Source organism: Acomys russatus, chromosome 11 (genome assembly GCF_903995435.1).
Source record: "Acomys russatus chromosome 11, mAcoRus1.1, whole genome shotgun sequence".
NCBI classification, from domain to species: Eukaryota; Metazoa; Chordata; class Mammalia; order Rodentia; family Muridae; genus Acomys; species Acomys russatus.
In genome coordinates, this window is record NC_067147.1 from 2879866 (window position 1) to 2905780 (window position 25915).

Genomic DNA, 25915 nt, shown 5'->3' on the forward strand with positions numbered 1-25915 from the left:
AAGAAGGAAATGAAAACTCTGCTCTGGACATCACAAAGGAGGTTTGTGGGCAAGGATGAGCATATGATTTCCCTTCAAGTGCCCACTGCTTTTGAAGCATATAGACTTTTGTTATCATGTTAATTTCACATTCTGAGAATATTTTATAAAATCTAAATTAGTATAGTACTGGCCTTGCTAAAAACAAACAAGAAAACATACTAAAAACAAAAACAAAACAACCAAAAAATGTGCCTCAAAATCTAATAAATAAGAAAACATTAATACACGTATAAAATAACAACCATATTTGTTTTAGGTATTGGGTCATGACAAACAGACCCTGTGCCTTTTGATGAGGAGAGTGTCACAGTCTGTAATTTGTCAATCTGTTTTTTCATTGTTTTTTCCTCCTATATTGATGTTTCTGATTGCCTTACATTTGCAGGCCTGGGCAGAGAGAGGACCTACTGGACAGGGTTAGGAGAGGAACCTGGTAGCCTTGCAATGTGCTATTTGTCAGTCAATCCTTAGGACAAACACTTGGCAAAATATCAAAACATGTATTGATCCCATAACATGATAAAAATAATGATAAACCAAAACCCAAGAATGCTGGTATGCTGCAAGAATATTGAGTAAGAAATTATGTAACTTCCCCTACGCTCAATTGAAAGTCTGTTAATTATAACATTAGAATCAGAGTTTGGTTTGGTTTTGTTGTATGAACCAAAAATGCACATGGGCTTTCAAATATTCAAGGTTTTTACCATCATATTTTTTGCACCTGGTGAATTATTAATACAGGGCTTTTGCTAGCCTCCCCAGCTGCTCCTGAATTCCTGTTAGTAAGTCAGAATTCGATGTGCCATGCTGAAGGTGAACCGGGGCCACCTAACAAGGTAACCCATCCATTGATGGTCACATATTGTGACTTGTCTCTATGTCATTTGTGGTGCATAGATTATTTAAAGTGAGCCTGATATTTCTTGCCACAAATTACTTAAATCAGAGTATGTATGTTTGCTTTGATTCCTGGTTTTACCTCCAGGTATACACACAGAATATATATATATATATATATATATATATATATATTTTCTTAGGCAGTTTCATTAGACAGTTTTACATGGCAGGATTTTTCTCTGGTACTTTTTAAAAACCAGATATCCAAATGCAAATGTGCACATGCACATATGTGTGCTGTGTACCTGTATGTGTGGTGTCTGTTCACATTTTCTGTCGTGTAGTCATTAAGCACACAACCTAGACTTAAAGGATGTCAAAACTGACAGCCTCAGCATGATCGATGATGCTGTGGTAGACTGATTCTTACCAGGTGTGCTGTGAGGGGAATTCAAATGCTGTTCAGAGCTCTCATTTGTGTTAGTGAAGTTTCACATTTCTCTTAGTTTTCCCCCTTCTTGGAGGGTGGGGGTAGGGTCATGCAAATCCTTTGAACATATAGTCTTGAGCCTTTATTTAGGTTCTTGAATATTGTAAGAAAAGCATCATAAAAATCTCCTCCAATATATCTATCCGATGTGTGCTCCTTCCCATTGGCATGTAGTATATGCCTGAACCCACACATGAATCACCTTGCATTTATCAACATAGATTAATTTCGAAAGGTTTAAACTTATTTATCCCTTTTTGCTGTTCTACTGAATTAGATCCCATTCACTGGATGGAAGTGACCACTGTCTGAGTCCTTAAGATTTCACCAATTTTTAAAACCCATTTTATCTAAATATTTTGAGTCACCTGAGAGTATAGAGGGCGTTCCGTGGCCTCTGTACACTCAGTGACTAGTCTCTAAATCAGAGAGCTCAGATGGCACCTGTGGGAGAATGATCAGTGGTGCGGAGCAGGACCCTGTGGATGTCCTGAGCACTGTCTCTCCTAAACTCATCTCAGTGGCTAACACTGGACACCTGCCTGCACCAGGAGAAATAACACTCATTTTTTTTCACCAATGAGGTAAATCGTTCTGATTATAAATAACTTTTATTTCCTTTCAGTTCCATAAGATGTGGTCAATGGTGCTGAATGAGAAAACTTATGTTGTGTGGAATTCTATCGCAGTGGCTCACTCTGACTGGGGATGTTGTCACATCCAGTTTGTCATTTTAGAGAGGGAAGATGTCAGTGTAAGTCATTCCTGGACCTTGAGGTCCAGGATAGGGTCCAAGTTCCATCCATGCCCTTAATTAATCTTCCTAAAGAACATCAAGTTTTCACTCATGATTTCATTCAGTCATTTTCTGTCATAAACTGGGCTCTGTGAACTCTACATAAACTCCACATGTAGACAAATTTTCACACAGAATGACAAACTTATTTCTCCAATCTTGACCTCTTTGATTTTGTCTGCCAGTTTCAGACAAGAGAGAACTCTTCTTTCAGATGAAAGGAAATTGAAGTTTTAAACACTGACCATGGGATCCAACTATGCTTGCCTTGTATGTACTATTACTATCTATTTTTCTAAAAAGCATTTATTTATTTATTACTATGTGTCTATGAGTGCATATAGGTCAATGCACTACTTGCATGTCTAGTGCCCACGGAGACCAGAAGAGAGCATCAGGCCTCTGGAACTAGAGCTACATATGGTTGTGAGCCGCCATGTGGGTACTGGGAACAGAACCTGAATCCTCTGAGGGAGCAGTAAGCTCTCCCACCGTTGAGTCTGCTGTTCAGCCTTATCATTCCAGTTAAATGGCACTATTCTATAATGAAGCTCCTTCCCATTGGCTGGATGAATGTTTTCCTGGCTCCTTCACACTACCTATTGCTTCCTCTAGGGCCTTTACAAGCAATGGATTGCTGCTCGATAGCTACGTTTTTCATTTCCTCTTACTTTATTCTACTACCTTGTATAGTCCTATCAATTTCTTAGTTCAATCATGGCATGTCATATGTCAGTATCACATAGCACCCCTTAAGCCCCACAATTTGTGTAACTGTTTTCTCTACCTTTCTGGCCTATTCTGCTTCTTCTGTTTTGAACTTAATTTTTATTTTACTCATCATCTGTTCTACTCTGTTTCTACATACAGGTGACCAACCACAATGGCCTGTTCATGGCAAGTGGCCACAGTGTCTGTCAGCCAGGCATTAGAAGTTTGAGAGCAAATCAAGGCTACAAACACTAAATATGTGTGCAGTTGGGATCCCTGGAGAACAAGGCAACAAAGAGCTGAAGGTGGCAGAAGAGATGAGGAATGATCACACGGGTGTGCTGAGACATTGCTGGTCACAGCACTGGCCTCCTAGTATAGGTAGTTCATGAAGTATACCTCTAGAAAAAGTTCAAGTTGAAAGAAGTTGTCACACATGTGTCTCATGGGTTAAAGTTGTTAGGAAGAAAATGCTCCCGAAGGAGCATCCTGGATTTCACATTTTTGACTTCACAAGGGTAGAAAGCATTGTGAATTCAGTGTAAAGCATACTTCAGGTTTGAATTTGCATCACCCCCTAGGCTAGCAATATATGTGACAACCCTATCTTGAGATGTCACGCAGTGGCTATGAGCCACGGTTCCTCATTAGCCATATGATGACAAGTATAAGCAACCAATACTCTGAGTGGCATCACTACACTAAGCTTAGATGTTCAGGACATGATTTGAGTTACACATATCTTCAGCTCATATTCACAATGCCACTTTGTATTATGTGACCCCCCCCCCATCATAAGATAGATCCATTCATTCTGTCAGTTGGTAATGAAGTTCTACAGCAAGCACTACACATTCTTAACAAATGATTTAATTAAAGGAATTAAAGTCACCCTCAAAGACACCTTTGCAAGTGAAAAACTGATGGCAATGGTTATGAATGGATGGCATATGTACATTGTGACCACATTAAAGCCAGTCAATATGACTATTCATGCTCATTTTCCCTCTTTGTGTATCATCCAATCCAGAAGGAAACCATAATTTCATGGATTTGTTGCATCTAAGGAGCAGACTGAGTGCCAGTGGAGAAGTATCTGTCTGGAACTCGCTAGACGTGTGTATACTGTGATGCCCATGAGAGATGCTCACAGGGCAATGTCTCAGAGAAATGTTTTTCTACAAAACCACCTGAAGGAAGCACTAAAGTCACTGCTAACTGTTGAGAGGTGCTGGCCACTAGGCACTAAGGCATCCTGTCCTGGAGAGAACAAAAGCCAGGCATCAAAGAGAGGTCTTGGGTAGTGGGAGAGCCTGCAGGTGAGCATGATCTGGCCAGAAACCCTGACCTTTTCTGCCTCCTGTGATGTCTTTCTTGCACCCTCTGCTGACAAAACTTAATATTGAGCCTTCTGGCAAAGAACAAATTAGTGAAAGTCTCACATCCATTTTCTTGGTTCAGAGGAAGAAGGAATTTAAGGCAGACAGATAGCTAGTAATTAAGTGACCCACATAATTAAAGCATACAAAGAAGTCCTACTTCTCAGGCACATGTCTTGTGAGTGTTCTGGGTTCAAGTCCTTCTTGCCAGTTAGAGTAATACACTTTTACATCTAGATGTCGCTTGATGACAGGAGCGGCATTCTAAGACACACATCTGTAGGCTAGTTCATCTTCTTGTGGACATTACAGAATTTTGCCCTAACTAAAATGGCTACTCTGAGCTCATGGATGGTCCAGGAAGAGTGGTTTTTAACAAGCATAAGGACATGGATATCCTCAGAACCCCAGTCCCCCCAAAAGTCACAAAGGGCTACAAAGGGCCATAAACCTGTGCCATGGAGGATGTAGACAAGAAGGTCCAGGGGCTAGCTAGCTCTCTATTTCATTGTGACCAGTTGGAGAGTGATAGGGTGGTAATGTCCTCTTCTGGCCTCTCTGTGCACTCTTGTGTAACACACACACACACACACACACACACACACACACACACACACACACAAACACACACACACATCACTATATAAAGACATCTCATGAGTCCCCTAATTTACATGATCTACTGTTGAGCAAAGCATCATCACACAGCATGCAACTGTCCCTGCTGTTCTTGATACACCTCATTTACTATAAGGAGAGAGAACTCAGATTTCTCATCCTTTCCCCCAGGTGTGGTTATAATGGCAACAACACACAGATTTTGATCCTTGGGCTTCTTTTCTCTTTAGATCACTTTCCTCTGGCAGGGCTGCCTTGTCTGGCTTCAGTGGAGGAGGATCTGCTTGGTCCTGATGTGACTTGATGTTCCAGGGTGGGCTGGGGTGAAAGCTTTTCTGAGAAGAGGAGGGGGGCATGGAATGGGGTGAGAGAGCGGGACAGGGAGGAGAGGAGAAAGGGGCTGGGATCAGAATGTTAAGTGAAAAAATAAAAGCATCAATATATAAAAAGAAGTGAATATAAGAATATCACAAAGAAAGTAAAGAGAAATAATAGAAAGATAGATTATTGAATATGATCTTCAACTATAAACCTATTGTCATTCTCAAACATTTTTTAATTCATTAGTATTGGTATAGAATCCTATATATTGATACAGAAATAAGGTTATTTTGATACATGGGCATAAAATTTTATATATTGATTCCAAGTTAAAGTTATTTGTGATACACACATATATGTGTATTTCTACTCTGGTATGAGGTATTGGACCTATACAACCCATTTACAAATGTAAGGTTTGCTTCTTGTCCTGTTAAAAGCTGCTATTACAAACTATTTAGGATAATTAACTTATAAAAGTTAATGGTTAATCAGTAAGACTCATGATCATGTCAGATACTAGTCTAATTTATCACAGAAATATACATCCTAGGATGAACAGATAGTAAATATCTAGAAAAAAAGAATCATTTGCCTATTCATATTTACTATAGATAGATTATAAATAGGTAGATAAATGATAATAGATAGATAGACAGATAGATAGATAGATAGGTAGATACATACATACATACATACATAGACACATAGATACATAGAGAGATAGATGATAGATAGATATTATTATACACTATATAAATGTAAATAGATAGATACATAGTCCTCAGAAACTTCAGAGACCTACTGAATATGACACTTAAAGATTTTTTTTTTTTATTAATTTAAAGACTTTTAGACTTGAGACATGTCAGCTCCTGGCAACACCCCCAGCCTACCTCAATAAAGATGATGAGCATCATAAAACATCTTTTTGGAGATAGTTTCATTAATGGCAAGCTAGCCATTGGGAAAAATGCCCCAGTTCTCAATACAGACAATATGTTGTTCAAAATGGACAAGACGTGGACAAAGGCTGAGTTGACTTATCATGACAGGGTAAGCAAGTCCTTCACAGTTCCTGATTCACAATTATATCTGCTAGATATACAGAGCCAGAAGGCTAAAGATGATGGTCCAACATTATAGAGAGATAATGAGTGGTTGACTAGGTAGTAAACTGTCTCTGTCATCTCCTAGTTCTGGAAGCTGCTTGCGTTCACTTCCTAATGAAGTAATAATTGTGCCTTCTCAGATCTCTGATGAGGTTGAAAGTTATATAGTTATAGTTTCAGATAGGCTTAAGTTGTTTAGAATTTAAGAAAATGTTTTAATGTCTAGAAAGTTATTTTTTAAAATTGTTAAATACAAGATATGACAGAGAATGATTTAAGTACAAAACTATGGACTCACCTAGATAGAATATATAATACTTCTTCACGTTGGCAAATACAAATGAGCCAAACATTTTTAATTTAACTTTTACATATGGCTTTCCTGGTTGATTCCTGACTGTTCTAACTGTATGTAGGTTATATAAAGTCCATATGCAAAAAAGGAAGAGTATCATTAGTAAGTGATGGCAAAAACCAGTCTTATTTGCAGACAAGATTGTCATCTTGGGCTTTCTAAAATGGAAGAAGCTAATACAGCCCTAGCATGCATCTCTCTGTATGTTCTGATTGTAGATATGACGTGATCAGTTACTCCAGATGCTGATGACTCAGGTTCCCTGCCATGATGGACTGTGCCCTTGGCCTGTAGCCTGAAGTAAGCCTCCCCCCTCCCCCCACCACCAAGCTGCCTTGTCAGAATATATTATCACATCAACAGGGAAGAAAATCAGACACCTACATTTCTTAAAGAGAACCTGTGGCCAAGATGGTGAGGCAGAACATGCAGGGTATCTGATCTGCGGAACAGAGACTAGGGGCCAGGCTGAGAGTTACAGAACACAAGACCTGAAGAGCCCTAGGTGAGAGGAGTCCGCAAAGTGCACAGCACAGGTAGATCCACCTGCAGTAACCCAAGTAGGCCAAGGAGGATGAGTGCCCAATCCACAGAGTCTGGATATATACCTGCCTGCCAGCTGCTGCCCTGTGCTATATCAGGGACTTGGTATCCGAGTCTAAACTGTGGGTGGTGAAACACCAGCCTGGAGTTGTGGGCTTGGGAAAAATGCAGCAAAACGGGTGGTTCTGACCTCAGACCAACCCATGAGTCCTGAGAAATCCACAGGGGCTGGCGATGACCACACTGGCACAAAAATCCAAAGCCCAACACAGCTGAGCATGCTTCCAGCCACACAGTAATAGCATTAGAGCCAACTGGCTCAGGGAGACCTCAGAGTGTGGATCTGGGCCCAGCAGTCCAAAGAGGAACCCAGGGCTGAGATGGGGTCCCGGGCAACTGTGGACACACCCTCCAGCTACCACTCCAAAGACACACACTAAGGTTGACTGATCTAAGGAAGCTTGATCTGAAGGGATCAGACAGAAATCTGCATCCCAAAGGACTGTTCCTGCACACTTGGGCAGAACTGATCTGGGCAGGTACCTAGCTAGCCTTTACAACTCAACAGGGCTCCCATGCTCTCTGGAGGGTCTGAACAGGCCAGAGGTGATTGGGCAGAAACCTGGACATCTGCCTCAACCCAGGGAGCCATTCCTGAAAGCTCAGGAAGAGCCTGATCAGCTGCTGCAACCCAATGGGAATGCCTGCTCACACCCAGACAGGACTGAACTAGTTGGAAGCCCTGACAACTCCCACAGGCCTGATGATAGTATCTGCTCTTTTAAGTGGGACTGAACCTAGGCCTCACAGCCTGGACTGATCAAGCAGAATCCTAGCCAACCTCTAGAAGCCAGCAGGGGTTCTGGCACTCTAGGGTGGACTGAGCCTAAGCTCCCAAAGTCCCAATTCTTGTGGGCAGGGTTTTCAAAGCCCAGCTGAAGGCAGGATAACTAGCTTTATCTGCACTATCTTGAACTGATCTTGGGCAGAGTGCCAGTATCAGCCTCTGCTGATGCAGTGGGGAGCCCTGGGTGTGGAGTAAAGTCCCCTGGAGCTGAAACCAGGTCACCTGCCTGATCCAAGGAAGGACACAAGAAACCACTTCCTAACATTATAGACAACAAGATGACTAAAATGCAGCATAAAAACCAAAAACCAAAATAATATGGCATCTCTAGATCCCAGGTAATCCAAAGAAATCAACCCTGACTACTCAACACAATTGAAACATAAGAAAATGATCTCAAACCCTTAGTAATGAAGATGATAATGGAAGAAACAAATAAAATCCATAAACAAGTGCAGGAAGATGCAGCCAAACAGGTTGAAGACTTACAGAGGCCTATAGAGAGGCACTGGAAAAATTTCAGGAAAATACAAACAATCAGATGAAGGAAACCAATAAAACAGTTCAAGATCTGAAGTTGAAAATGGAAACAACAGTAAAAGCACAGAGAGAAGAAAGCTGGGAGTGAGAGAACTTAGAGAAGAAATCAAGTAATGCAGAGTCAAGCTTCTCTAACAGAATTCAAGAGATGGAGGAATGAATATTGGGAGTAAAAGATACAATGGTAGAACTTGAAACAATAAAAAAAATGCTAAATCTAAAAAATTCCTGACACAAAACATCCAAGAAATCAAGGACATCATGAAAAGACAAAACCTGAGTATAATAGGCATTCGGGAAGGAAAAGAAACCTAGTTCCAAGGCCCAGAAAATATTTTCAACTAAGTCATTGAAGAAAATTTCCCCAATTTAAGGAAGGAGATGCATATAAACATACAAGAGGCCTACAAAACACCAAATAGAATAGATCAGAAAGGAAAAAATCCTCCTGTTATGTAATAATCAAAACACAAAATGTATAGAACTTAGAAAAAATATTAAAAATGGCAAGAGAAAATGAAAAAGTAACATACAATGGAAAACCAATCAGAATTACACTCAACTTCTAAGCAGAGACCATAAAAGCCAGAAGAGTCTGACAGAGGTCCTGCAAACCCTAAGAGACCACAAATGCCAGGACCACTTACTATACCCAGTGAAACTTTCAATAATCACTGATGGAGAAAACAAGATGTTCCATGACAAAAACAAATTCAAACAGTACCTATCCACAAATCTGACCCTAGAGAAGTTACTAGAAGGAAAATTCTAACCAAAAATACAAACTACAACTAAAATTACACAGGAAATAGATAACTACACTGTTGCAAAAACATAACCACACAAACAGTCTACTGCAACTAACATCGAAATCAGGAGACTTAACAGTCACTGGTCATTAATATCTCTCAATATCAATGGTCTCAATTCTCCAATAAAAAGACAAAGACTAAATGAATGAATGCATAAACAAGACCCAACATTTTTCTGCATTCAAGAAACATATCTTAGCTACAAGGATAGACATTTCCTCAGGATAAAAGGCTAGAAAAAGGTATTCCAAACAAAAGGACACAAGGAGCAAGCTGGTATAGCCATTTTAATCTATAATAAAATAGACTTTCAACCAAAATTAATTAATAGAGATGAGGAAGGACACTTCACAATCATCAAAGATAAAGTCAACCAATTTGACATCACAGTTCTGAACATCAGCACCCCCAATACACAGGCACCCACATTTGTAAGAAAACTATTAATGAAACAAAAACCACACATTACTCCCCACACATTAATCCCCACACATTAATGGTAGGATATTTTAGTATGCCACTTTCACCAAAGGATAGGTCAACAAAACAGAAACCCAACCAAGAAATAATGATGCTAACCAATATCATGAATCAAATGGATCTAACAGATATCTACAGAAATTTTCACCCAAACCCAAAGAATTATAATTTCTTTTCAGAAACTCATGGAACCTTCTCCAAAAATGATCATATACTAGATCACAAAGCAATCCTCAACAGATACAAGATGATTGAAATAATACCTTGTATCCTATCGGATCACCATGATCTAAAGTCGGACTTCAACAACAATGGAAATAACAAAAAGCCTACACACACAAAGAAACTAAACAACTCTCTACTTAATGACACCTGGGTCAGGGAAGAAAGAAATTAAGAACTTCCTAAAATTCAATGAAAGTGATGGAACAATATACCCCAATTTATGGAACACATTGAAAGCAGTGCTGAGAGGAAAATTCATATCACTAAGTACCTTCATAAGTAGGCAACTTAACAACACATCAGGAAGCCCTAGGAAAGAAGAAGAATCAGACACACCCAAGAGGAGAAGATGATTGGAAATAATCAAACTCAGGGCTGAAATCAATAAATTAGAAACAAAGAGAACAATTCAAAGAATCAACAAAACCAGAAGCTGGTTCTTTGAGAAAGTCAACAAGATAGACAAACTGTTAACCAAATTAACTAAAAGGCAGAGAGACTCTATCCAAATTAACAAAACCAGAAATGAAAAGGGAGACATAGCAGCAGACACTGAAGAAATACAAAGAACCATAAGGTCTACTTCAAAGGCTTATATGCCACAAAATTTGAAAATCTAAGGGAAATGGAAATTTTTCTTGATCATTTTCACTTTCCAAAGTTGAATCAAGATCAGATAAACAAATTAAATTGTCCTATTTCTCCTACAGAAATAGAAGCTGTTATTAAAAGTCTCCCAAGGGGGAAAAAGCCAAGGACAGATGGATTCAGTGCAGAATTCTATCTGACCACAAAGAAGAGCTAACACTGCTACTCGTCAAGCTACTCCAGAAAATAGAAATGGATGGAACATTACCCAACTCCTTCTATGAGACCATACCTTGACACCTAACCCTCATAAAAACCCAACAAAGAAAGAGAATTTTAGACCAGTTTCTCTTATGAACATTGATTCAAAAATACTCAATAAAATACTTCCAAACCAAATACAAGAACACATGAAAAATATCATTCACTGTGACCAAGTAGGCTTCATTCCAGGTTTCCCGGGATGGTTTCATATATGGAAATCCATCAATGTAATCCACCATATAAACAAGATGAAAAAAAAAAAAAAAAACACATGATCATCTCCTTAGATTCAGAAAAAGCATTTGACCAAATCCAACACCCATTCATGTTTAAAGTTTTGGAGAGATCGGGGATACAAGGCACATACTTAAACATAATGAGGCCAATAACCAACATCAAATTAAATGGAGAGAAACTCAAGGAAATTCATCCAAAATCAGAGACCAGACAAGGTTGCCCACTTTCTCCATATAGTCCTTGAAGTTCTAGCTAGAGCAATAAGACAACAAAAGGAGATCAAGGGGGAACCAATGGGAAAGATGGAAGTCAAATTATCCCTATTTGCAGATGATATGATAGTGTACATAAGTGACCCCCAAAATTCCACCAGAGAACTCCTACAGCTGATAAACACCTTCAGCAAAGTGGCTGGATACAAAATTAACTAAAAAAATCAGTAGCTTTCCTATATACAAATGGCAATTGTGCTGAGAAAGAAATTCGGAAAACTACACCCTTCATGATAACCACAAGCAAGATAAAGTGTCTAGGAATAACTCTAACAGAGCAAGTTAAAGATTTCTTTGAAAAAAAACTTCAAATCTCTGAAGAAAGAGATTAAAGATGACATAAGAAGATGGAAAGATCTCCTTGTTCATGGATTGGGAGAATTGACATAGTAAAAATGGTCATCTTACCAAAAGCAATTTATAAATCCAACACAATCCCTATCAGAATACTTACACATTTTTTTTAAAAGATCAATTCTCAATTTCATATGGAAAAACAAAAAACCCAGAATAGATAAAACAATCCTGTACAATAAAAGATCCTCTGGAGGAAACTTCATATCTGATCTCAAACTGTACTATCAAGCAACAGTAATTAAAACAGCATGGTGCTGGCATAGAAATAGGTTGGTTGACCAAGGAAATTGAATTGAAGATCCAGAAATAAATCTACACATATATTGACACTTGAGTTTTGACAAAAAAAACCCAAATCCATTCAATGAAAAAAGGATAGTATCTTCAACAAATGGTGCTGGTCTACTGGATGTCTACATGTAGAAAAATGCGATTAGATCCATATTTATCACCACGCACAAAACTCAAGTCTAAATGAATTAAAGACCTCAACATAAAACTAGAGAATAAGTAGGGAAGAGCCTGGAACACATTGGCACAGGAGGCAACTTCCTGAACATAAATCCAACAGCCCAGGCTCTAAGGTCAACAATTAATAAATGGGACCTCATGAGGCTGAGAAACTTTTGTAAGAGAGAAGACACTGTCAACAGAACAAAGTGACAGCCGACAGACTGGGGAAAGATCTCACCAACCCTACATCTAACAAAAGACTAATATCTAAAATATATAAAGAGCTCAAAAAATTTAAAACCACCAAACAAAAAAAACCCAATTAAGAAATGGGGCTCAGCAAGGCGTGGTGGCACATGCCTTTAATCCCAGCCCATGGGAAGCAGAGGCAGGTGGATCTCTGTGAGTTCCTAGGCCAGCCTGTTCTACAAAGGGGAGTCCATGACAGCCAGGACTGTTACACAGAAAAATCCTTTCTTGAAAAACCTAAAATAATAAAATAAAATAAAATAAATGGGGCTCAGAACTAAACAGAGAATTCTCAAGAGAGGAATATTGAATGCCTGAGAAACACAGAAATGCTCAGCATCATTAGTCATCAAAGAAATGCAAATCAAAAGGACACTGAGATTTCAACTTACAGCCACCAGAATGGCTAAAATCAAAAATTCAAATGACACCACCTGCTGATGAGGATGTGGAGAAAAGGGAACACTCCTTCATTGCTAGTGGATGTGCAAACTTATACAACCACTTTGGAAATCAATCTGGCACTTTCTCAGAAAACTGGGAATAGGGCTACCTTAAAACCCAGCTATTCCACTCCTTGGAATATACCCAGAAAATGCTCCACCACACAGCAAGGACATATGCTCAACCATGTTCATAGCAGCCTTATTCGTAATAGCCAGTACCTGGAAACAACCTAGATGTCCCTCAGTCAAAGAATGGATAAAGAAACTGTTGTACCTTTACACTATGAAATATTACTCAGCTATTAAAAACAAGGTAATCCTGAAATTTTCAGGCAAATCCATGGAACTAGAAATGATCATACTGAGTGAGTTAACCGAGACCCAGAAAGATACACATGGAATATACTCACTTATAACTGAACACTAATCCAACAGAGATGTCCCCTGAAAGGCTTCACTGTGCTGGAGATTGGAATAGATGCTGGAATTTCCTATTAGGACTCTAGGTGTGAGAGGTAAGGAAGAATACAGAGGGTCCTAGAAACCTACAAGAAGACCATTAAGGCTGGAGGATCTGGACGCAGGCGGATCAACTCAAACTACTATACCAACCAAGGACAATGTATGCAGTAAACCAAGAACCCCTATACAAATCTAGAAAATGGACAGCACATTCTCCACAGTTGTGCGGAGAGCAGAGACTGACTCTGACATGAACTCTGGTGCCCCATATTTGACCACTTCCCCTTGGTGGAGAGATCTGGTGACACTCAGAGGAAGAGTAAGCAGGCTACCAGGAAAAGACATGACAAGCTGTGATCTTACATTGGGGGATGAGGTCCCCTTCTGTCACAGACCTAGGGGAGGGAAATAAGATGAAAGAGAGATCAAGGGGGAATGAGAAGATACAAATGAAGGGATAACAGTTGAGATGTAATCTGAATAAACTATTTAAATAAAATTAAATAAAAGAAAACCTGGGTTGTTTTATAATTCTGCTACTATGAACAAAGCTAAGGACATTCGTCTACACATTTTGTGTGAATATAAGATGTTAGTTCATTTTGAATAAACTAATAGGAGCTAGGGTGCTGGGTTCTACAGCAGGCCAAATTGTCACTAACAGTGAGTGGTTTATGTTTACTATTGGCATCCCCTCATGAATGAGTGGGACATTCTACAGCTCAGAACCAGGCATTGTAGGTGCAAGAAGTTTGCTGCTGCTGCTGCTGCTGTAGTCGTTGTTTTTTTGTTGTTGGTTTTTAAATATATGAAAGAGAGCCGAATAGAGTTATTGACTTTTACTATTAATTTACTCAATTATTTTTGTGCTTATTGAGATAAAGTCTTACTATATAACCCTTGCTGGCAATGGCTTACAATCATTTCTTTTTCTAGAAATGTGCTTATTTACTGGGAAGTGGAAGTAAGGGCATGCCATGGCACACATGTGGTGGTCAGAAGACAGCTCACCAGAGTTGGTTCTCTTCTTCTATCATGTAGTCGCCAGGGATGGAACTCGAGTCCTCATGCTCAGCAGAGGCATCATGCAGTCTCAAGACTCAAAATCATCTTCCCTCATCTTCCTGACATTGAGGATCCAGACAGGGTCACCCAGGCCCTGCTCTGCACTGACCAGAGCGTTAGTGGCTGCATCACTAGTTACTGATAATGTTACACACACTTTTTTTTGTACATAACTGTTCATCTTCAATTTTTAATTTTTATACTTAAGATGGAATAATTATTACTAAATTATAAATTGTCATTTAAATTATATCATACAAGTGATTTATAAATATTTTGAATATTCTTATTATTACTTTCAGAATAAAGATATTTGATTTGGGTCAATAATAGTTTATCAAGTTTCTTTATGGATCACGTCAAGTCTGATATGCAGTATTTCTCCTATGTGATCAGGAAGGAAATATGTCATCATGTTTCTCTTTGAGCCCATGATCCATTTGAATTAACTTTTATATAAAGTAGTGAGGTTGATAATAGTTTTTACTCTATGGAAATTTTATATCTCCATCAAACTGTCTTTGTGAAAATGTAATTAATTGTACTGACTGGATCAATTTTGGAAGATTCTGTCCTGTTCCAGTGATCTGTGTGTCTAGATTTTCATCAATACCATATTGAAATGTCTGCACAGCTGCTGTGTTAAGACTAAGCATTGAAATACTAAAATGGGTTGAAAGCAACCACAGGGAACTGTTCAAGGTTTTAGAGTGATTTCCACAGAAAAAATAAATTAATCGCTATCTAGAGACAAGTAATTTCTATTGAGTCTTCCAACTTAGAGACATGGATTGTCCCCTTTCGTTTGTTTCTTCCTAATCTCTTTCATCAATATGACACTGATTTTCTCATACAGAGCTTGTATGCATGATATTTTGTTAGTTTTTACTGAAATGTTAGAGTTTGGATTTTACATATCTCCATATGCTAAGGTCTTGGTTGCCAGCTTCATCAGTCCTATTGGTGATGGTGTAGCTTCAGGATGTTGGGCCAGGTGTAAGGAAGTTAAGCCACTGGTCTCACACCGTTGAGCAGGCAACAGGTCTTAGGCATGATGTTCTGTGGTATGAAAGGCTAAACCCATAATCCAAATAAGCTTCTCTTCCTCTAAGTGCATTTTACTTAGGGATTTTGTTAAATCGACCAAAACCTAACCATCACATTTTTTAATGCAATTAAAAATTATATTTATTTTAGATTTTAAACTCTATTTGCTCATTTCTGCATTTTGGGAAGATGGTGAAATTCAAAATATAATATAGTCCTCAGAGTTTGCTAAGTTAAAGGGAGATTTTGTATGTGTGGGCAGCTGTTATATACAGTAGCACATTATCTGTGATTATAGAAAGCTGTTAATTTTTTCCCCAGATTTGTGTGTCTCCTTTCTTTATTCACCTTGTTTAGTCATTTGATTCAACTGTGACATTGAATGGTAGCACGGAGTACACACATCCCCCCTTATGGAAGACACCCACTCAGTGTGTTATGGAGGGTCTCCTTGGTGTAGGCTTTGAAAATGTCACTAAGGAGACTCCCTTTCACTCTCAGAACACTGAGAATATGTTATTTATTTCAATTTGTGTTTAATCATGTTAGGGTTTTCCTGTGCTGGTTGACAAGTTCATTTGTTTGATTTTAGTTAACCCTTTGCTGTGTGAATTGCCTTGTAGATGTTTAAATGATAAAGCAATATCTGCAGTTTGGCTATGCCAGTGCCTTCAGAAGATTCATATATTTAAGTTTGGTCCCAACACAGGCAGTGTACAGAGTTGGGGCTTAGGGCAAGTGGTGGCATGATGAGAGCTGTGACTAAGTTAGTGGATTGAACCACTGTTAGAATCCTTGTTTGAAATTATTGGGAGTTGGCAGGAAGAGTCTATGGCGAACTCTGTCAAGACAGCATAAGCAACTCCTCAATAGTTCCGACTTCACAAACATGTCTGTCAGATATATTGGACCAGAGGGCTGAAGATGATGCTCCAATGTTATAGAGTGCTTTGGGTGACTGCTCAGGCAGCAAACTGCCTCTGTCATGTTTTTTCACTATGGAAGCCGCTAAACTGCACTTCCTGTTTAGTCGGGTAATTCATTTTATTCCTTCTCAAGTCTCTGATGGGGTTGAAGACCAGGCTGTTTGGTTTTACAATTAAAGTTTAGTTGTTTAGGGGTTGAGATGCTTTTAGGTGTAATCATGAATTTTAAGCTGAGTTGGGAAGCAATTGCTCTTCTCTTACTTTGTAATGACAGTATGAAGAACTGTGTCTCTCTCTTTTTTTTTTAAATACTTAGTATAGTCTACCTGTGACTGCATGACTTTAATTTCCAGCAATATTTTAACTTGAAAGTCGATCCCTTAAAAGCTCAGGGAAATTCCAGTTATCTGCTCTTCTATGAGTGAACTCTGACACTTCATGTATTCCAAAGAGAGTCTAGTTCAAAAAATTCGTAAAATGTATGGGAACAAAATTATCAATAATCCCTGCCCATTTCTTTACTAATAATACCTTACTGTGTTTGTCAAAGTGTCTTTATGGTGGGCTGTGCCCTCCTGGTTCCTGAAGCAATTTTTGCTCTGTTATCCTTTGCCATACACTTGCACAGAGTTTCAAGTTAATCTGAGGTGACAGTTCAGGACCTCTTCAGGTCTTTTCCTGATATAGAAAGATCAAGAGCATTCACATGGCCTTTTAGATTCCTTGGATTTGATTACAGCTACACATGCATGCTCACACGCGTGCGCACACGCACACACACATACACAAAGAGAGAGAAAGAGAGAGAGAGACGCAGAGAGACAGAGTGAGAGACAAAGACAGAGAGACAGAGACAGAGACAGATCTTATTTTTTAGTGTTTGGTCACTCAAAAGTGTTTTCATCAAGGCCAGTGGATGGAGACCCCGTGGGGCCTGCACAAACTGTTGTACCAACCAAGGACAGTACATGCAGTGAACCTAGATCCCCTGTTCAGATCTAGCCAATGAAGAGCTCATTCTCCATGCTTGTGGGGAGAGTGGGGACTGCGTCTGGCATGAACTCTGATACCCCTGATTTGATCACTTCCCCTTCATGAGGAGACCAGGTGGGCACACAGAGGAAGGGTAAGCAGGCTATCATTATGAAGCCTGATAGGATGTGGTCCTATGGTTGGGGAGGGGTTCCCCTTCTGTCAGAGGTCTAGGAGAGGATAATAGGGTGAAATAGGGAGAGGGTAGGGATGGGAAGATACAAGTGAAGGGATAACAACTGGGATGTAATCTGAATAAATTATAATAACTTTAAAAATAGTTTGAAAAATGTTTTTCTCTATGTTTTTCCTGGACATACAAGCTTTTTGAAGGTGAGAATAGTAGAATTCTTTGAGTTTATGAATAAGCTTACTAATTTATCTTTCTTTGCGGTGGCACAATAAAAACCAATATTACCTCACACATAAGTACTCAATAAGTTTACAAAGAACAAAGCAAGCTCAGACTCAGTTTGCCTCTCTATGTTTTCACAGCGTACTGCTAATAACAGCTGGACCGCATTCCTCCCACCCACGAAGCACCAAGACTGCAGCTGGGGGTCCTCTCTCCTATCAACCTGGGAAACAAGGCTAAGGTTACGCAGGCTGGTTGCTCCATCCCCAAATTTGCTATACCACTTAAGTGCTAGAGACAAGTTCCAGACCCCTTTTACCTGCATTTCTGTCCATAAGCTTATGAATTGAGTTCTCATGACTCGCAGGTTCAGTCAATTTATTCAAGTGATTCAGAGAAATGTTTACTTACAGTTATGGTTTATGACCTGAGAGAAAGTGTGTAAGAAAGTGCATTGTCCACTTGCAACCTCTTGTGCACAGCTCCACCTTTTGGGGAATATTCTGGAAAATTCCTTACATTGTTTCACAAACATGATTGGCTATATCTTTTGTCTTTGTTCATCAAGCAAATTTCTAGAAGCTCTTACTTTCTGAAAGATGGTAGTGATTGGAAATCTCAACCCTCTAACCCTATGTTAGTTTTTCAGGCGACCAGACTCCATCCCCGTACTGAAGCTACAAATGGCTACCATGTGGCAAGGACTCTATGAACACCCAGTAAGACTATAGCTTCAGAGAGTCCAAGAATCTTAGGAGCCATATACAAGGACTCAGAACTATAACTGGACCAAATATATATTTTATAGTATCAGGAAAATTCTCTAACTGGATATAGATTGCTGCATATGAGGTTAACACTGCTGGTCACCCTCCTCTCCAGGGAGAGTCCTTTGAAAACCTTAACAGAATGGATCTTGAGTTCTTCCTCTAACACTGTAGAACGTAAGTGCACTCAGCTAGATCCGTGTCCCCACATCTCCCCACTGCCACTACAATATAAAATTTTCAGAGGGCTACATTCATTCACAGAGTCTGAGGTTTTTCTGATAACTCAATTCCAAATGAGTATTGCCTTGCAGAGGGCTGGGTACTTCCCTCACAGAAGAGCTCAGCCCATCTGCTCTGGTCTCAGTTCTCTGGGATACGGTGCTCTTTGAGTTTTCTTAATATTTTTTTCTTTCTAAGTTCCAGTTTATGCAAAATCAATTAGCATACTGTAAGATTACTCTTTCTACAGCTGTGTGCAGTAGAGTGTTAATGAGCTGTTCAGAAAGGCACCCGCTATTACTTTGTGTTTTGTGTTAAACAATTTTTTATCTTTTTGTTCAAATTCGTCTGCTAATGTTTTGTATACTATCTACTTTTTTCACCAGAAAGTTCAGCATATAATATACTACTTTTTTAAATTTCCCATATAGTGTTTCTAACATTTGCGTGATATCTGAGTCAGTTTCTAATGACTATTTTGTTGTTGATGTTGGTGATGGTGGTGGCTTTATTTTCTTTTTTAATATATTTTATTTATTTATTCATATTACATCTCAATTGTTATCCCATCCCTTGTATCCTCCCATTCCTCCCTCCCTCCCATTTTCCCTTTACTCCTTCCCCTATGACTGTGACTCGGGGGGGGGACCTCCTCCCCCTGTATATGCTCATAGGGTATCAAGTCTCTTCTTGGTAGCCTGATATCCTTCTTCTGAGTGCCACCAGGCCTCCCCATCCAGGGGACTTAGTCAAATATTTTCTTTTTTTTTCTTTTGTTCTTTCTTTCCTCCTCCTCCTCCTCCTTAGGAATATGGATTTCTTTTCCTTTGCTTCATATGCCATATGATTCTTCTTCTTGTACAAAAGTGACTGTACTGAATAGGAGAAAATCCTGTAAATTAAATAATGTCTATGTTTGTATGTGGCCATGACGTTGGAGATAAAATTTTAGTGTGATGAACATGTTATTCTAGTTAGGAAAGGGACTGATATCAAATTGTATGTTGTTAAATCTACCCTCAGTGTAAAATAGCCACCAAATTCCTCTATTGGCTTCATGTGTTTAGGAAATGGGTTGGCTCTTCAGTGACAATTATAATTGTGCAATGTCTGCTGTCCATTCTTTGTCCCTGAAGCTCTATGGTGATGCTCCTCAGAGGGATCCCACTTTCTTGCTGTATTTCATGGCTACTTCTGTGTGCTGCCTGGAAGAAGGTTGGCCTGTGAGTCAGAAAGCATTCGTCTGGTTTCTGGGCGAGCTTCACTATGACACACACACACTGGGCATCTTACGGAGGACACAACTTTGATAACCATCTTCTCAATGTAATGCTCCAAAAAACCCTATCCCTTTCCCTAGGTGTACCTTCCCCAAATACTATTCTGTTTCTTAACCCTGAGGGCTTGTAACGTGGGAGTGCATATGTTTCTTCCTGCACTGACATATTTGTGGAAGAAATAACCAGTGCAAATTTCTGCTACATCTACAGCCCTGCTCTAGCCCACACCCTCATAGTAGCTAACCTCTGCATTCAGGAATACAGGAAAAATGTCATCAAATGCTCTGTTTACTGTGTCCAGGAATACCTGCCCTCAAGCCAGTAACTGGGTCTTGCTTCTTTCACTAAGCATCTCCCAGCTCCTGGTTTTGTTCTTTGCTCTTCATCCTAACTTCTCTGATACAGTATATGGTAATTGTTAATTTATATATTGGTCAACCATTTCCTTGTAAGAGCTAGATATTCTTAGGTACACAGCATGCTCTTATTTATATCACTGAAATATTTTAAATGATGCCTACTGTCATTGAACTCAATCTACTTATACAGTTATACATTATTTAGGTATATTTATTTGGACACACACACGTACACACACACTGTGGGTGTACGTGTGTGTGTTGAATATAAACATGTTTTTGTTTTGATCCCAAATGTGTGATGTGTAATGGATGTAAACACGTTTTTGTTTTGATCCCAAGTGTGGGATGGGGAACAGACTTGGGAGAGAACAGTTGATGTTTATGTTTATTCACTTAGAAGTAGAACCAATGCATGGGGTGGGGCTTGGTTTTTGCCAGCTGAAACACATCCTAGTACAGACTCTGAGAGTGTGTGGAGATATACATATATCTTCATAGTGCTTGGCTGTTTGTTCATCGCTCCACTTTGAGATGCTCCTAGCAAGAACCACTCCAGAGAATGCTTTACGGCTCCAGGCTTCAGCTGATGGTCCAAGTTCCAGGAGCAACTTTGGTGGAATTGCTGCTCTGCTGAAATTATGCTAACTACGCCCGAGGAATCACTCCCAGGAACTGAATTCAAAAAGGTCTACTTCTCTTGTTCCCCTAAACCTTCTTTCTCTCCTATTTAGGGTAGCTGGCTTGGAAAGGAGGTATCGGCATTTAAAGAACTCCAAACAAAGTAGGTTTAGAAAAGGTGAAGCACACACACACACACACACACACACACACACACACACATATAGTTTATTTAATTTGTATTCTACTCATAGGCTTTCTGAGCAGAAAAATAATAATAAATCAATATTATTTTATTCAGATAAATAATAATAAATCAATATTATTTTATTTGCTTTTCTCTTTGCTATCCTTTTTAATTTTTTTATGTGTCTGAGTGCTTTGCCTGCATGTATGTTTGTATACCATGTAAGTGTGTGGTATCTGGAGAAACCAAAAGAGGGTTAAGAATGTGATAGACTATGGGGACTTTTGAAATTGAACTAAAAGTATTTTGCATTATGTTGTGTCTACAAGCCCATTGGGGGCAAGAACTGGAATGTGGTGGTTTAGATAGGTATGGCCCCCATAGAATCTTGTTGGCCCATGGGGAGTGGCACTATTAGGAGGTGTGGCCTTGTTGGAGGAAGTGTGTCACTCTGGGGATGGGCTTTGAGGTCTCCTATGCTTAAGCTATGTTCAATGTAGCACACAGTCTCTCTTTTGCTGCCCAAAAATCAAGATGTAGAACTTTTGGCTTCATCTCTAGCACCATATTGGCTTGTACACTGCCACACTTGCCGCCACCATGATAATAAAGTACTAGACCTCTGAAACTGCAAGTCAGCCCCAATTACATGTTTTCCTTTACAGGAGTTGCCTCTGTCACAGTGTCTCTTCACAGCAATGGAACCCTAACAACGATGCTGTAAACGATATTATTCAAAATGTTGTACTTTAAACCATTGTAGTTTGTATAATATTTAGATGTTTCTTGACTAAAGATGAAGTTCATTCCAATAAGTCTATGCATTTGGTATATCTAATCTACCTCATATACGATCACAGGACATAGTACGAAGTATCAGTAATTAACCCTTATGAATATACTGATGGGATGCAATAGTACCATTTGTCATCTTACATTTGCTATGTCAGACATCCATAATTGTCTTTTTATTCAATCAATATTGGCATAGACACAAAGACCTGAGATCAATACAACTATTACTTTGGGTCTACTTTCACACTTATTTGAAATAAGGTGTTATCTTTTTTTAATGTGTGTGTGTGTGTGTGTGTGTGTGTGTGTTTACAGAATTCTATACATAGACTTACAACACTAGATTTTCCCTTAGACTCATGACCTATATAGTCTCAGGTCCTTGGTCACATTAGCAGTGTCAAGAATGGGTTTCATCTCATGGAGGAGGCCTTAAATCCAATAATTTTTTTAAAAAAAGGTTGGTTATTAACATAACATTTGTGCCACTATTGCACCAGTATATTTTACAGGTAGGACACTGTTGTAGACTATAGGTTCTGTGGCTGTGTGAAATTAATAGTTAACTTTCTCCTCCAGTATCATACATTGTATCTTCCACTACTATGAACTCTAGTTAGTATGGGTAAAGTTTATATTTTGGCACTAACTCAAGTTCTCCATGTTTGATTATATAAATAATTGCTGTCTTCAGTTATAGGAACTTACCATCAGGTTGTGGAAAGTAACAAATAACCTTGGCAACAGCCTGTGATGTTTGAGTGGGAGGTCTACCGGAGACCTCCTTGTCAAATGAGTCAACAAGATGTAACCCATTCCTGGCACTAGAGGTTTTCTTTTGTGGCATAAGATGTTTAGTTGAGGAATTGACTCCTTCACAATATACTGACTCCATTTAAATTCCTTTCATATGTGTAAATATGAGTGACTCCTAATGGCATATCTCTGTACCTGTAGACTAGTGTATCGCCTAACCCCTATAAAGAATATTTATTAGTCTTGGTCCGGAATCTAAAGGATGGGGTGAGACAGAGCCGGTAGGTGTCAGGAGGGGCCCAGGCCGGAGATGACAGGAGGGCCAGGCTCTCACCACCACCCCGCCCTGGCTTGCCCTCCCTGGCCACGGAGGAAAAAAAAAAGAAGATGATTTCCAGATACACTCGGAAGGCCGTGCCACGGAGCGGGGAGCTGGAAAGACCAACAAAGCATGCTCTTAACCATCACCCCCTTCCAGAGCAGCTGGGTGACATTTCCTCAGCCAATGACAGGCAGGAAAAAGACACAAGTTCTCAAGGCAAGTCTGACATTACCCAATAATCACCTTTTACATCAACTGGCACAGGGGTCTCTACAGAAGGCAGCTCTGACTTCTCTTGGGGATATGGTGAACTTGACCAAAACGCCACTGAGAATGTCCGAGCAATGTTCACGGCCGTGGACGAACTCCTGCGTGAGCAGAAACTGGCCGTGCACACACACAGTGTGCAGAAAAAAGCCAGCGGTGGGCGTCCAGCTTTCCTCACCTCAGGATTCTGGGTAGGCAGATAATCACTCCGACTGAAAGCTATGGATGATACCCTAGATCCCCTTCAGCTGTGTCACATGAGCAACCTTGTCTCAAGAAAGAGATTCTACCACCTTTGGTATAAGGGGAAAGAAGTTACACTTTTCATCTTCTTACAAACCATCTCCTACCATCAAGCCCTGTGGCTCTTCTGCCATGGGAGAAGGGGAGGCAGATGGTATAGTCTTTTCTGAAGAATCGAGGAGTCCCTGGCTTTTGAACTCACGAATGTGGAAGAGGGGTTTCATGGAAACAAATCAGAAGCAGCTACAGAGAAACAGAAATTAGGGTACCCTCCCATTGCTCCATTTTACTGCATGAAAGAGGATGTTTTGCTTAGCTGTTTGACAACGTGTCGAGCAAGGTTGTGGGCTGTATGGAGCAGTTGGCATGTAGTCACTGGTAGGGACTTGCTTCTGGTAAGGATCCCTATGAAACCAATGTGAAAAATCGTTACTACGATTTACAAGTCTCACTCAGTCTTTTTGTGTATGTGTGGTGCTGGTCAAATCCAGGACTCTGTGCATACTAGGCAAACACTGCCAAGTTTTTAATTTAGGGGGAAGATTCCACTGAGTTACCCAGGCAAGCCCTGAACTTGACCCTCTTTGCTTCAGCCTCTCAAGTGGCTGGTATTACGGGTGTATGGGTGTGTGCTATCAGGTCTGGCCCTAAGAAGTCAAGATTAGATGCTTTACTAGTACCTGGGCACGAGAGAGAGTAAAGACCATTGGGTTTTTTCTATCTTCACACACACACACACACACACACACACACACACACACACACACACACACACACACCACACCAACACTTCTGACACTAAATGTGTAGGGGTATCACCACACAGCTTAATAGAGTCTCTGTCAGATTCTTATACACTATCTGAGTATCCTGTGGTTCAGTTCTCACACTACCTGGAAGATCACTTTAGATCCCAAAGGGTTCAGTCTCACAGCCTGTCTCTCACATCTCATATCTCACCTGACACCTTCAAGCTGCAGCCTGCGACTTGTGCTTCTAGCCAAAAATTAGAATTCATGGGACCCCTTCCTTAGGTTTGGTTAATTTGCTAGACTGGTGCACAGGACTCAGGGAGAAACTTAGGCTTCCTGGCTATATAAAGAATACCACCGAGAACATGTGTGAGCCGCCAGATAGGAGGAAGGAAGAGGAGGTATCCACACCACCTCCCAAGCACCCTCAAGGGTGACTAGTCCAGAAGCTCTTCTGGAAAGGGCCTTTTGTTCGGGATTCCATAGTCCTCATTATGGAAGGTCAATGATCAACCCAACCTCTCTTCACAGAAGTTCCAAACCTGACCACATGGCTGGTTCCCCAGCAGTTAGCTCTCTCCCTCACCCCTATCCGAAAACTAGTCACTCTCCTAACCACCATCCGTATTTTCAGAATACAGAAACATACTGTTGCTTTGAAGATTCTAAGGGTCTCAGGAGATATGTGTCAGAAACTACGTCGAGACTACACATATTTTTTATATTATATCAAGGAAATCTGATTAATGTGGGTGTTTCTGAAGGAACTAGCAGAGAACTTAGTAAACATCTGAGAATGGGTAGAGGAGGAATGAGGCAAGGCCTCATCTGTGGTCATCAGAGTTTGTACTTTCTCCTCAACATATCTGTGAGGAAAACCATGTAAGTGGCACATGCTTCTCAGACAGTCTTACTGAAGAGTAGTTAACACACAAATACTTCACAGGCTTCAAGTGTAAGATTTGGTAAGTTCTGTTTTAAATATACATATACCTATATGCATATATGTATATATACATACATACATACATACATACATATATGTGTATATATACATATGCATATGTGTGTGTATGTATGTCTATACATACATAAAGCCCTCACCAGTTGGTATGGTGAATATCCATCCCTCCCAATGGTTCGTACCCTTTATAAGCCTTTCCTTCTCTTATTTTATGTTGCATCTCTTTCCCCAGACTCATAGGGAGTGGCATTATTTGAAAGGATTAAGACTTGTGGCCTTGTCATAGGAAGTCTGTGACTGGGGGTGGGCTTTAAGGCTTCAAAGGCTCAAGCCAGGCCCATTGTCACTTCCTGCTGCCTGCCTATTCAGATGTAGAGCTCTCAGCTCCTTCTCCAGCATTATGTCTGCCTGTGCGCTGCCATGTTTCACACTACGATGCTAATGAGATAAACCTCTGAAATGTAAGCCAGTCCCAATTAAATATTTTTCTTTATAAGAAGAGAGCAGGTTACC

General features: G+C 39.8%; 1 pseudogene; it reads left to right on the top strand.

The window, feature by feature from the left end:
- The first annotated feature begins 23241 nt into the window (after nt 1–23241).
- LOC127195267 (primary cilium assembly protein FAM149B1-like) lies at nt 23242–24194 on the top strand (annotated as a pseudogene).
- Nucleotides 24195–25915: the final 1721 nt, after the last annotated feature.